The sequence below is a fragment of the Castanea sativa genome, chromosome 6 (genome assembly GCF_040712315.1).
Source record: "Castanea sativa cultivar Marrone di Chiusa Pesio chromosome 6, ASM4071231v1".
NCBI lineage: Eukaryota > Viridiplantae > Streptophyta > Magnoliopsida > Fagales > Fagaceae > Castanea > Castanea sativa.
The window spans coordinates 20,424,809-20,439,769 of NC_134018.1; positions in this window are offsets into that span (position 1 = coordinate 20,424,809).

A 14,961-nucleotide genomic window follows, 5' to 3' on the forward strand; every position below is an offset into this window, starting at 1 on the left:
CCACTAGCACGTTATCAGTGATGAGCCGATCTGATACAAAGGCACTTTGATTAAGTTTTTTTTAAAAAAAAAAAGTAAGAAGAAGGAAACCTTCTACAATGCTAGGATAGATCATACAATTGGTGAGAAATACAAAAAAAAAAAAAATGCAATTAAAATAAATAAAAGATTACTGTAAAAAAAAAATAATTATGAAACAGTACCAAAGTAAAGATATAGTGTGTGCGCGTAGATTTTTTTTACAAAATAGAAATTCTACTTTATTTTAATCTATATATGTGTGTGTGAAACTTTCTTCTGAAAACTTACACCACGCCCTTTGCCCCCTACACTCCACAAACACTTATATTTGTGGGTAGAATTTATATGAATTACAAAGGTCACGATCATAAGGGTAAGAATTAAAAAAGATAGGCTTATTAGGGATTGAGTGATAGCTTAATGATATATATATATTTTGGTGCCCAATACTTAGGAGTTCAAACTCCACCTTTCACTCCCCCACTAATTACTTAGGGAAAAAAAAAAAAAAAAGACCTAAGGCATATGGCATGTGGTATTCAAAACACAAACTTCACAATTATAGAGTCAACAAATGGCTAACATTACTATGGTACTGATAACGAGATGAATGAGCATATAGTTTTTAATTTTATATATATATATATATATATATATATATATATATATATATTTTGTCATTATCATGATTCATGAGCAAGGGGTAAGAGCAACCACATCAGCTTTTTTAAAAATTTTGTCTATTTTACACAAAAATCTACTTTTTCTATTTTACACTATCACTTTTACAAAATCCTCACATCAGTTCCTCTATTATACATGTTTATACAAATAAAATATTCATTCATGAATCAACACCCAGCCACCGTCAACCCTCAGAGCAGCGGAACCAGCCTCCATCAACAACCCACACAACCACCACCATCAAGCCAGCCTCCATCATCAACCCACCGTCAAAATCCCAAAACCACTAATCAAAATCATCAAAACCCACTGATCAAAACCCACTGATCAAAATCCCAAACCCACTCATCAAAATCATCAAACCCACTAATCAAAACCATCAAAATCCACGAATCAAAATCACAAAACCACCAAACAAAGATTGAGCTACATCAACGATTAGAGCAGTGGCGATCAGAGAACGGCGAGGTGAAAGCAGTGGCGACGCGAGGCGAAACCATCAACGATCAAAGCAGCGGCGAGGCGAGGCAAAAGCAACGGCGATCATAGCAGCGACGACGCGAGGCGAAAGCAACGATCAGATCGTTGATGTAGCGGCGATCAGATCGTTGATGTAGCGGCAGTGATCGTTGATGTAGCGGCGATCGGGGTGAGCAGCGGCGGCCCGGCGATCGGGGCGAGACTTGAGAGAGCAACGGTTTAGCAAACAGCAATCCGAGAGAAAAAGAGAGTGAGGTGGAGAGAGAAAAAATTAATAAAATAAGTTATACATGTGCTACAGTACCCGTGTAAATTTACACAGTACTGTAGCTCGTTTATGGTTTTGTACATTTTTGCCCATTTTTTACACCCACTGATGTGGGTGTTTTTTTGCATAAAATGTGTAAAAGTTGTATTTTTTCTATTTTATAGGATTTTAGCTGATCTGGTGTGGTTGCTCTAAGGGGCCCCAATTATATCATCCCAAATCCCCACGTCTTTAAAGAAAAGATTCCCGATTTTTTAAATAAAAAAAATATGATTTTAAATTCAAAATATTTCCGTTAACTTTTTTTTTTTTTTTTTAAATTCTCCGAAATCTTTTCACTAAAAAAAATCTCTTGAATATAACTTAAAATATTAAAATTTATATATGGCAACATTGATGCACAGATTTATTTGTTTTTATTGTTGCTTTTACTTCTTCTACAATGCCATGTATTTTTTAAGGTTTGCTTTTCAATAAACCTACATTTCAATGATTGATAATGAAAACTAAGATACATATAACAAACATTGATACTCTTCAATTATTTTACAAAGAAAACAAATCATATAATCTCTTTAAAAAATCAAGGCTTTTATAGAACATTTAAAAATATGAAGTTCATTATCATTATGGTTTTAAAACTTGTATAAACCGAATCGTTCAAAGATACAGAAAAGAGAGGCGTTCAAAATTTTAGAAGTCAGATCGGGGTCCAATTGTGATATATCATTTAATTTTTTAATATATTTAATTCATAAAAATTGTCCATATATATAATCATTTTCCGTAATTTACCATAAAAAAAAGTTTGTGGTCCAATGGTTGCTACTCCTGGACACTCAAAATATAGGCGTGGGTTGAATTGTGCTTTTAAAACCGGTCTTTGGGCCGATTTAAGGTTATCCTGGTTTATCGCATGGTCAAGTCCAAGTTCCACAACCTTGATTATCATACCCCCAATATTTCCAAATTTATTTATGCTTAGTTTTTATTTTTAAATAATTAAAATGACTTGTTTGAATATATTATTAGTCTTTTAGCAATTATATATTGGTTATTTCTATTTATAATTTTACTTGTACAAAATATATATATATATATATATATATATATATATATATATATACACACTTATTGATTATGAAGTAGTTTAAACATATCAATGATCATGAAGTCTCATCTCTAACACAAGACACACAAAAAATAATAATAAATTGACATTAGCCAACCATAATTAACGCCTTTCCTTTCCGACAAGGAAGCAGCCCTAGGGGAGCAGTTGTAACTCTGTTGGCATTTTAGTTAGGCTAACCGCCAATATATCTTCCTCTTTTTGTCCAAGTTGCAAGCAATTCTCATCTTTTACATTTTCCATTTCAACCGAAAGATGGTCAACAAAATTTTATAATAGCGTTGATAGTTACGCTCTTTGTCTCTTATTCACTGAAGAAGTAACAAATTGTATAAAAGACAAAAAAAAAAAAAAAGTTAGCGACTTTAAGTATAGGCATCATGGTGATTAGTAATATACTAGTATGTAATCCGTGCTTATGATGTTACGCATGAAAATGGTGAATTGTAGTGGTGCTATTAATATTAGCTTGAGTTATTAAACATATAGGACATTGGTTCGACCAAGACATTTGGTGATACTAAAATAGTTTTTCCTTGCAATTTTTATGATATTGGTTACACCAAATTTCTCATTACACTGCTATTACGTATATAATTTTGAAAATTATTATTTGATACTATATATATAATATCAATTTATAATTACTGTCTGTAAAATTCTACTAAATACAACACAAATAACAGAATAAATTGGCCTAATAGTACTTCAAAATTGAATGGTGATAGATGCATAAGATTGCTCAGCTCAGAGAAAAAATAATAGTAAGAATATAAACAATATAATTTGCATGGAAAGCAAACAAAAGTAAAATCCAAATTTGATTTGAATTGGATTTTCTCTATGTTTGGATATATATATATATATATATATATATATATATATATATATATATATTACCTAGTTAGTAAAAGACCATACATAATCATTTAGTATATTACATAAATGACTTATAAAATTGAATTATTTTTAATTACACAAAAATGACTCATAAATATAAAATTATTCAAATTCTCTCTTTCTCTAATGTTATATATAAAGTTAGATATATGATTAGGGTTTTTATGATTTATTTATATTGGACTTTTTTTTACACTAAATTAACTTACTTGGTACAAAAATTAAAGAACATAGATTAGATGAGACACATGGCTCAAAATTAACCTCTAATTGAAATTCAATTTTTATACTAAATTAATTTACTTGGCACAAACATTTAAAAACTTAGATTAGATGGGATACGGGACACAAAATTAGATTCTAATTAGATTTTCTCTAAACTTTGGCTTTTAATATATATATATATATATATATATATATATATATATGTTTAGTAATAAACAATATTACACTAAGTTGGAGATCATATCTTATATTACAAAATAAAGATTATTGATTTGATCCTAATCCTTTATAAAGTTTGGCTACAATTTTATTTGATTTTTTTTTATTATATGATAATTTTGACAAATCTAATTATTAGACAATATTTTCTTATTATATCTTTCCTCAACGTTTGCAAAATTTTCAAAAGATCAAATATTAGTTATGTCATTAATTAAATACTTAAATTTCAAGTTTTTATAGTTTATAATTATAAATAAAATAAGATTATAGATTAATTAATAAATAACATTTTTTAAACTAATAATAAATAACATTTGATTGATAAGAAATTTGACATATATATGTGCTAAGAAAAAAAAAAATGCAAGTTAAGGCCTAAAATTTTAAAATATATAACTATGTTAATTTTTTGAATAAAAATCATAACTATGGACTACAATCAAAGTTTGTTGTTGTGGGTTCTAGTTAGCTTAACTGGCAAAGTCTCTGATAATTGTATAAAAAATCTGAGGTTCAATCCTTGCCTACACCAAAAACTGATTGGTATTTTAGTTTGATGATAAAAAGTTATCATCAGGAATGGACGTCATAGGTTGAAACTCTCCTAAAAAAAAATTTATTTTCCAGACATTATCCTTTTTTTTTTTGGATGGGCAGACATTATCCTTATACTCACCCATTCAAGAAAAAAAAAGTTTTGAAAATAAATTTGAAAGTCCATTAGTTAGTCCAATTGGTTCTTGAGTTTTTTTTTTTAATTTAATTATTTTTGTAAATTTAATGGAATGTTGTGTACGTAATATGCAAGAATATATACTAAAAAGAAAAAAGAAAGAAGAAGAATTTGGATTGATATCATCGAGGCCTTTTTAATTTAAAAAATTAGAATAAATTTACTCAAAGTTAAGATTTTTTTGGGTATAAAATATTAAATACACATGAGCTGCAGAATAATGAGAGACATTTTGAGACCAAACCCAAAAAGTCCTGGACCATCCAGAAGAAAGTGACGGATTGTATGTATATTCGTATCTTGGATAGAATCGTAGTAGCCTCGAACTTTCTCATGTGAGACCTGACTGGTAAAACAAAAACATAGTCAGTTAGATCCTTCTAATACTGCTTAGCTGACTAGGCCGCTATCCCAAAAATTGTTTAATCTCGCGCGTGGACCCCATTATGCTTCCGACGAACGAAATTGCACGGACGGCCATGTGTTAGTTATGTGGCATACCCCATTCGTATTTAAATTACACGTGGTGCAGCCTTGATCTTTGGTGAGCATCAGGAGATTTGACTAATTAGGTCGATATCAGTGCCAATCTTCTAGATGCTTACTTGGCCTCCCTTCTTCATGTGACTTTCTTGCTGAGGACTTCTAGAATAGTAAAACGTCTATAGAAATAATAAATTACACTTCCAATCTCCATCCTGAGCTGGGCGAGTTGAGTATAAAAATTTCAGGTTTGTATATTTGATTTTATTTATGAGTTAACTCTCACCGACTAAAATGATATGTTCAATTTTAATTTATTTTTATATTGAACGAATTCAAACTTGTTCATGAGTAAAAGTGTAACTCATCTAGCCTTGCAAATTTATTATTTATGAGAACCAAACTAAAATGTTTTACCTTTTCATAAATTTATGACTTTTTTTTAACTACGAATTAATTGAGTATTTATATTATCAATAAGTTAAAAATAATAATTTGGTATTATATTAACCTATTTACAAATTTGTATAATTCAATCTCAAGTCTAAATAAGTATAGTTTTAGACTAATATGCATATAAATATAAATTATCATATATTGTTAAATTAAGCTATATTGTTCATGAGATAGTTTACGAATATATAATTATATTTGGGCTTGACTCGTTTAATAGTTGAGCCTAAATTTGAGCTTAAGTTGACTTGTTTGCTAAATAATGAACATAAACAAATTTTTTCTTAAGAAGAGCTCAAAGTGTTAAAATATAGTTTGGCTTATTTATAACCCTATTCAATAGTTCCCACTTCAATATATATCTTTTTGAGTGACGGAAATATTTATTAGATAATAACTTGCAAGAGTAGTTTTTTTTTTGGGACTTAAAAACAATAGTTGATGTGTTTATTCATAATCACGTTGTACAATTGGAAAGAGAAAAGATTAGCAATATTCTTCAAGCCAAACAATGGTTTCCTCACTTTCTTTTGCAACACTAGCAATATCCATAGTAGCTCTATTACTTCGCAATGGAACACCAATAAAAGAAACATTATGAAAATTTTCACAAATCAAAGCAATATCCTCCAAAATCCAAGCAGCTTATGGGAATAAATTTTGTCTGAGTTAAGAAGGGTCACTAATTCACCAAAAATGTACTCTACTACAATGTTAAGAAAGTAATTGGAGTGACAAAAGAGCAGAGATTTTCTCTGGGGCTGGTCCTCCCATTAGGTGAGTTAGACAATCATCTAAGGCTCTCAAATTTTAACCAATATCGTTATCCCTTTGGTTGTAGAGATTTTAATGAGGTACCAAATATTAGCTAATGGAAAAAAAAAAAAAAACCAAACGAGGATATGTTTTACATTGCTCTATTCTTTGTCCATGTAAACTATGCCAAGGATACGTTTTTATCTATGTAAAAGGAGTTTGGGTAAGGGGCTTTGGTTCAAAAAATCTAGTTCAATGAACTTGTGTGACACAATTTTGTCACAATCTAGTGTGTCAAATTGTGAGTGATGAAGGGAAAAATAGTGAGTTTACGTGAATATGATAAACATATAATCATAGTCTATCATATAAGATAGTTTTGAAAAAGAATTATGATAGTTTTTTTGTCCCTAGATTTACTCGATTTTGGTTTTGTCCGTATAAAAAGGAAAGTCACTATACTAGAGTGACTTTTCATATATTTAATTCTTTGTCAGGTTTATTTTTTAGTAAGTATTATATTATGTGACTAGGACTTTGTCATTGTTGTTGTTTTTGTAAATAACTTTTCTTTTATTTGTAAAATATTTTTTTTATGTAAATGTTTACTATGAAATATGCATTTAGACATGAAATTTTTTTATAAAATATAGAAAAATTAATTGAGTTACAAAAGCTTCATTGGATAAATTTGTTATCAGCATTAAACAAAATATAATAGAAAATTTAGATATAAAAGCCTCATTTTAGTTGTCACTTTACGCGCTAAAGTGTAGGGCAAGCTGCTTTTCTTATTTGCAATAATGCACAGAGCATCCAAATCTTTCATTTTACGGAAAATTATATGACCATCAGCTATGAGAAAGGAGAAGCATATACTCAATGCAGGTATATTTTCTCTCTTTACACGGTCACATGTTACTGCAAGAACTTCTCCTTGACTTTAGACTTTGTGTACTAATAAACACATACCCACTGTAAGGGTTGATAGACCATGTGCCAAAGCGAGTTTAAAAAAATAGAAAATGTAGAATTTACACTATCAACGAAAACAAATTAAACAAGAAAAATTAATTAGTCATATAATATGTCATCAATAAAAGAAGAATAGCATCAATAAAAGGCTTAAATGGTGGTTTAGTAGAAGGGAACAAAAACCTTTTTTGGATATGCTGTCTAATTGGGTCTCCCTCCCAGTGGCTTGAAGAATTTCAAATATTATTGAGGAGATATTTATAGCTTTGGGAAAGCACTTTCCACATGATATCTTTCACCTGGGTTCTTAGGACAGCCAATAAAAGCAGCTCTCGAGCTTGGAATGGTCTTTCTGTCTTTATGATTCTTCTTTTGTTAATAAAGTTTTTTCCATTCCAGGAACAAACAATTCTTCTCTTGAAGAAGCTATAGCCCCTGAATTCCATCGCTGCTTCAACATGATGTAGTAATTAATTAATTATTGTCTTTAATTAACAAAAAATAAGAGAAGTTACACTTAAGCACCCTAAACCATGCTATATATTAACCTTTGCACTCTAAACTTTTTGAGGGTATGTTTTGCATCTTAAACTATGATCTTTGTTGCATTTTGCACCTCGACGTTAAGTTTGGTGTTAATTTCGATTGAAAAATATGATACTAAGTGAAAATACTTAGTTCTCTTCTTCTCAATCCATTAAAAACAAATGCAAAATTACATTTTACTACCCTAAACTATATTCTTTATTATACTTTATACCATAAACATTGAATTTCTATCCAAGTTAACACCAAACTTAACAAAAGTCACAGTTCGAGATGCAAAACATGCATTCAAAAAATTTAGGGTGCAAAATGTAAAATAGAGTATAGTTTAAAGTGGTAAAGTGTAATTTTCCTTTAAAAAAAATGTACATTTGAAATTTTAGGGCATTTTTGGTACATGTCTTTAAACACATGTTTTCAATTTTTAAACAATATTACACGTATTTTTATACACTTTTTTACTCACATGTATTTTCAAAAAAATTAAAAGCTGTTATTTAAGCATACCTACCGAATGAGCCTTTATTATCTTTTATTTCTTTGGTACGTACCACTGTCCCCCCCCCCCCCCCCCTAATATATGTTTCTTGCTGCACGCTTCAATTAATTTCAAACATAAAAATGGTATTTAAAAACACATATTTTAAAATCTGACATACTGTTTAGAATATTTAGATAAGATTGTCCAAACACGAATAACATGGCCCATGTCACGATGATGACAACTTCTTTGTCTATATCTTCATCTCAGACTAAGATAATGAAATAGCAGGTCAAAGACACAACCAACCAAAATAGCGCGAGAGATCTAGCTCAATTCAATGCCAGTTGCGTTGAAGAAGCGATTTCTTGCTCCGTTTTTGTTATTTATTCTTTTGATCATTCAAATAGAGTTACAATTTCTTTTTTTTGGCAAGATGGGAATTTTATTCAGATAATAGAGCTAGTACATCAGAATTGTCTATGAAACAACTGTTAAAGGTGTATAGGAACTAAAGTTAGGGCGAAATCAGGATTCAAACTCCAAGAGGCCAAATTTCTTTGTTCAAGAATTTTTTAAAAATTAGAATATTAATATTAGAGGTTGACAACGGTACATTATTAACATTATTTTTTAAATTTTTTGTATTTTATATTTTGAAAAAAAAAATTAATAATAGAAATTTATAATCAAAAGTTTCTGTAAGTCAATTAGCATGTCTTGAAAGATTATTGAGTTTTTATGATTTGTTTTGCTAGTATTTGTAATTGATTTGTTGTGTGATAATATATAAATTAGGGGATTGTTTTTTCCAAAGGCCTAGGGATTTGGGTGGGGGGGGGGCATGGTCCCCTTTAGCCCCAATGTAATTTCGTCCCTAACTAAAAGGCATTCTCCAAGAATTCCTATATATACACAAAAAGTGTTGTATATATAGGTATATACATGGATATGTTGTAATAATGATATTTGAATTTGGAGAGTACTCTTTCATAAAGTGAAAATTCAAGTTCTGAAATTTTCTAAGTGAAATTTGAACTAAAGGATTTTCGATCGGTCGAAACTTCTGCTCGATCGATTGAAATGATGAAGAAAATAATCCTAGAGTTTCTGGATGATTCGATCGCTATTCGATCGATCGAAAAGAGCATTCGATTGATTGAAAGGAACTCTTGACTGATCAAAACTTTTAAAACTAAGTTTTTTGCAAAATTTTCTGGTAAGAGCATTCTCATCAGCTCTCTTATAAAAAATGTCATTTTAACACATCAAAAGCCTACTTTATTATTTTGACACACCATTTTACCATTTATCATTTATCACATCTTCTATTCTTCAATCCTATATAATAAAATAATATATCCAACATATTAAATAATATATTAACTCAAAACCGCAGTAAACTAACCACCAACGGCAAATCAACCGGCACAAACTACAATCACCTACAATCACAATCACTGGATCTCCAACAAATTCCAAATCCAAAAACCTCAATGAAAGAGGGGGAAAAAAAAAAAAAACCCCCCAAAATCTTCAACAAACACCGTTGGCCCACTACAGCCACAAACATCGTCGCCCACTACAGCCACAAAACTCAACCAACCGCCGCCACAACCACAACACCACCACCGGTCCAAAATCCCAACCCAACTGATCAATCAATGACCCAAAACCCACACATCAAAACCCATCTCAATTCTCACACCCACGACCCAATTAAGAGATTCGAAGGTCGGTGGGCGGTGGCGAGGGCTGTGGAGGTCAGTGGCGAGGGCTGTGGAGGTTGGCGGCGAGAGATCTTGAGCAATCTTGAGCAGGGAGGAGAGGGAAGAGATAGAGAGTGACAGAGAGAGAAGAAATGAGAGACCTGGCGTGGGAGGTCGGCGACGAAGGATGTGGAGGTTGGCGGCGAGGTGAAGTGGTGAGATATCTTGAGCAAAGATGCTATAGAGATCTTGAGCAGTGAGGATTGAGAGGGAAGAGATAGAGTTTGACGGAGAGAGAAGAAATCAGAGAGAAGAGAAAAGAAGAAAGTGACGAGAGAGGAGAGAGCAAAGAGAATAAAAAAATATTTTTAATTATAACACATCTGTCCGTACGCTCTCATATTTGAGAGTGTATTGTAGCATATCTCAAAAATTTGACACATTTAGCACACCTCATGATGCTCTGTTTTTGGTGTTTAGGTGTGCCAAATGTCAAATTTTTGATATTTGGCACATTTACATTACCTGATGAGAGTGCTCTAATTATTTTGAATGTTTGAAGAGGTTTCAAACCTTGTGAACGGTTTTATAAAACATTTTGATTCTCCGTATGTGCCTTTTGATGAAATATAACCCTATAGGTATAAATAGAGGCCTATGTTTACTTGAAATAGTAAGTTAGAGAGAAACACAAGAAATCCTGTGATTATTCTCCAGAATTGTTATTTGTAAAACTCAACAATTTGATTGTATTTTGAAGACAAGTTTGTGATAACCCTTTAACAATAAGAGTGTAGGGGAAAATATTGTCTAAGGATAATAATTTTGTGCTTTCAAGTTATCTATTTCCATTTGTCTTTTGAGTTACCTTATTCTTCCTTTATTACTTTGTGTATTATTCTCAACCAAAAGTCCCAAGAACTTGTTCCTTAAAAAAGAAAAGAAAAGAAAAGAAATAAGTCTCAGGAATATTTACATAACACAAGTCTTTGTTATTTCATTATGTCTGTACATCTTGGAAGTTGCTTTTCTTTTTTTCTTATTTTTTTGGGACTAGATCAAAAGAACCTTTACATAGCTAATATAAGTGATGTTCAAGAGGGTCAAATTACCTGCATGTAGCTGCGATCCGCTTCCAGTTCCTTGGCTAATCTTTGCCTATCCAGGCTTATCTGAGTTGGCTCAACCCCAAAGTGCACACGAAACATTGACCTTAATATATTTAGATCTTGTAGGATGATACGTGTTCTCCACGATACTCCCTACTAGTGAATTCATATTAAGCTCAACAAACTTCACTTTCTCTAAATTTTGAAGACATATGATTCCGAGAAGATATAGGGTCCATTTGGATAGAACTTATTTTGTTGAAACTGAAAACTGAAAACACTGTAGCAAAATAATTTTTAAATGTGTGAATAGTGCTATGAGACCCATTTTTAATGAAAAATTAGCTAAATAGAATTTGTGGGACCCGTAAACAGTGCACTATTCACAGTGGAAAAGTCAAAGTTGCGGCCAAAAAAAAAAGAAAGAAGGAGAAAACGCAACATTGAAAACGCAGACTTGAGATAATTTCTATCCAAACACATTCATATTAGCACATAATATTCAATAAATAAATCATTCTCTCTCTCTCTCTCTCTCTCTCTCTCTCTCTCTCTCTCTCTCTCTCTCTCTCTATATATATATATATATATATGAGTTAGTTCAAGTTATACCTGATGTAACTTAAAATTACACTATTCAATATTTTTTAATTGAATGCAAATTTTGACAAATCAACCGTTGGATTATATTATCTTTGTATATTCTCTATGCTTGTAAAATTTTAAGGTGATTAAAGATCAATAACTATGTTATCAATCAATTATTTAAATTCAAGTTAATGTAATTTAAAATAATATATAAAAGATGAGATTATGGATCAAATGGAAAATAACATCTGATTATTATAAAATTTGGCATGCATGTTAATAACATATAATCCATGTAATCTAATGGCGAGATTTTTAAAATATGAGTTCAATAGCAAGTTATTAGGTGATGTAACACTACTTATAGTTACACCTGGTGTATATCTACTAGAGTTATGCACATTTTTTATACTGTAGATTTCTAAGTGATCTAATGGTTAAAAAAAATCATTAAATATTATTGCCTTTTATCTTATTGATATTACCTAATTAATACTAACATTCTCTCTTCCTCTCCTTATTTATTGTTGCTTTGCACTTGATCCAAAACTTCAAATGTGAGCCTATCATATGCTAAACAAAATATCATATTTTTTTTTGAATTGCCTGATAAATTATCAGCATTTTAACAAAGGCATAAAAAACGATATATGAATAAAATATCAATACCGCTTTTCCAAAAAAATTATATGTGATGGTAGACGAAGCAGTTCATATCTAAAAATATATTTTCCTCAAAAAGAAATCTAAAAAAATATGTTAAGCTTGAACTTTCGCTATAAATTTTAAGTTATTCGAAATAATATCTTCCATTAATCATTGTTTATTTATCCTTTATAAGAACAGATTTTTATATCGTATGGAGGACCAAAGCATGAGCAGGGATAATTATCGTTGCATTTGCAATGCAAAAACTTTTTTTAAAAAAGCAGCAGATTACTTTTGAGTTCAATTGTATATATAATTGTATAAATTTTATTTCAAATAATTTAATTTTATCATCAAATATTTGTTTAATTTCTCTTTTAGGATGAACCATTTGTAAGACAAGTTATTGAAAATGGCATGTGCCCTTTAATAAAGTGAAAAACAATATACAAGAATAGAGAAAAAGATGTCAAGTTATAAAATTTAGTAACTTTTTTTAACTATAAGATCTCTTAGAAATTTACGGTGTAAAAAAATATAAACTTATGAGCTAATTAATATATCTGTTCAAAAATCACATCAGGTAGATGGCTAATTATAAAAGAGACCATGGGGCACTCACGAGGAGTACCGAACTGTCAACTTTACCTTTTCTATCAGATTTGTATTCATTTCTTTTGTTTTGTTGAGAAAGAAATTAAGTGGAAAGGAAATGTAACTTGTACTAATTTATGGATAATTTATAGTGATTTATATATAAGAATCAATTTTTTTCTCATATTATTTGAAAATTTCTGTAAATAATGTATTACATAATTACATCAACAAATTAATTTTTATATGCATATTTTACGGTGATGTGAGTTACACCCCCTCACATTATTATATGCATACCGTGATGTGCAAAAATACTTTACATTTTCATGTGATAAATGATATACCTTCTCTTAATTAGGAAGATGGTTTTTTGGTAGAGTCTGGTGGCAAATTTCAATCCATCCCCATTTTCCATCACCCCATATTATATTATATTATATTATGTTATAATATTATCCATTATTTTCACCACACCATGCAAATAAAGGAAGTGTTCCATTTGCCATCGATCTTTCAATGTTTCCCCATCAAACATACCCTTTTAGCCATATCTACTTCCTTCTTCAAAATTATTATCCTGGAAGTAGGACAGTATTTCGTTTAGTACAGCAGCTATATATATATATATATACACGATCCTCTCAATTTTTGAAATTTTCTAAGATTGCATGTATATTTTTTACTCTTTTCAAACAAAAATCTCTCCAAGCCTAGTTGATAAAAAAAAAAAAAAAAAAAATCTGTCGAAGTTAAAGGAATTGACATAATAGTTAAGAGAATAGTCTTGTTTTGTTTTGTTTGTTTTTTTCAAACCATCCCAAAACGTTACTTATAATTATTGATGTCCTAAGAATCGTACCACAATTATTGTTGATGCTATATATACATCGATCATGTAACAGAAAGAGCCAAGCGGGGGTCGGGAAATTTTACATTCTTCCCACTTCCCAGATCTGTCTTAAAGTGATGGAGACAAGAAATTAGAGGATAAGATCGATGGGGCCTTGAAGAAATTATATGGATTACTATGTATGTGCCACCTCACCCAACATAATGTGGATTCTTACTAATCCACAGCAGTCGGTCACAAATCCCAATCATTTAAGTTGAAATTAAACAACTAATCCAATACCGTTGCTAAGCTAGGTTTATTATTAATTGAGCTTATCATTAGGTATGGATAGGTCGCCATATATACCAAATATTCTCTAATAACGGTGCATGGTTTAATTTGTAATTGTTTTTTGACTGGTTTTACTAAAGATATGTTACAATAGAAAAAAAAAAAAGAAAAAAAAAATAATGATACCTTGCGAGATAGATGTTGCCGAAGGAACCTTTGTCCTTGGACCCTGTTTTGGAAAACCAGCCTTGCATGCAAGGTAAAATTCATAAACCGAAATAGTTTTCATTCTAATCCAATTTCTTATAGTTAATTTGCTGCAAAATATGTTTTTCTTCAATGATATGGGATGAAAATGTTGAACATTCGAGCCTTTAGAATTTGGGTTTCCATCTGCTCAGGTGATGTTAACATGATCAAATTCTCAAAACCCTAGTTACTAGGTCCATTTTTCTGATAACAACATACGTTTTTATTGATTGTGACATGTTTAGATGTTATACCTTGTTTGCATGACATAAACTCATGGCAATTAATGATGTTCTAGATTGCAAATTTAGGTTGAGCGGAATAGGTGGCAAACACTTCATTTCAAAATGTAGCCTCCGAACTTAAATTATTGGTTTTAGACTAAGTTTTATTTATGTGATTTTTATCTTTTTTAGAATATAACTAGGAATTGAAGCATTGTAAATTCTTAGAATGCAATGAGGAATTAACGTTGCTATTTCTCTTAGCTGCGTGATGCAAGATTTGGCGGGTGATTCTCTCTACTTCAGTTAGATCAACTTCAAAATTTTAAGTGATGTGGTTAGTGAATCAAAAAAA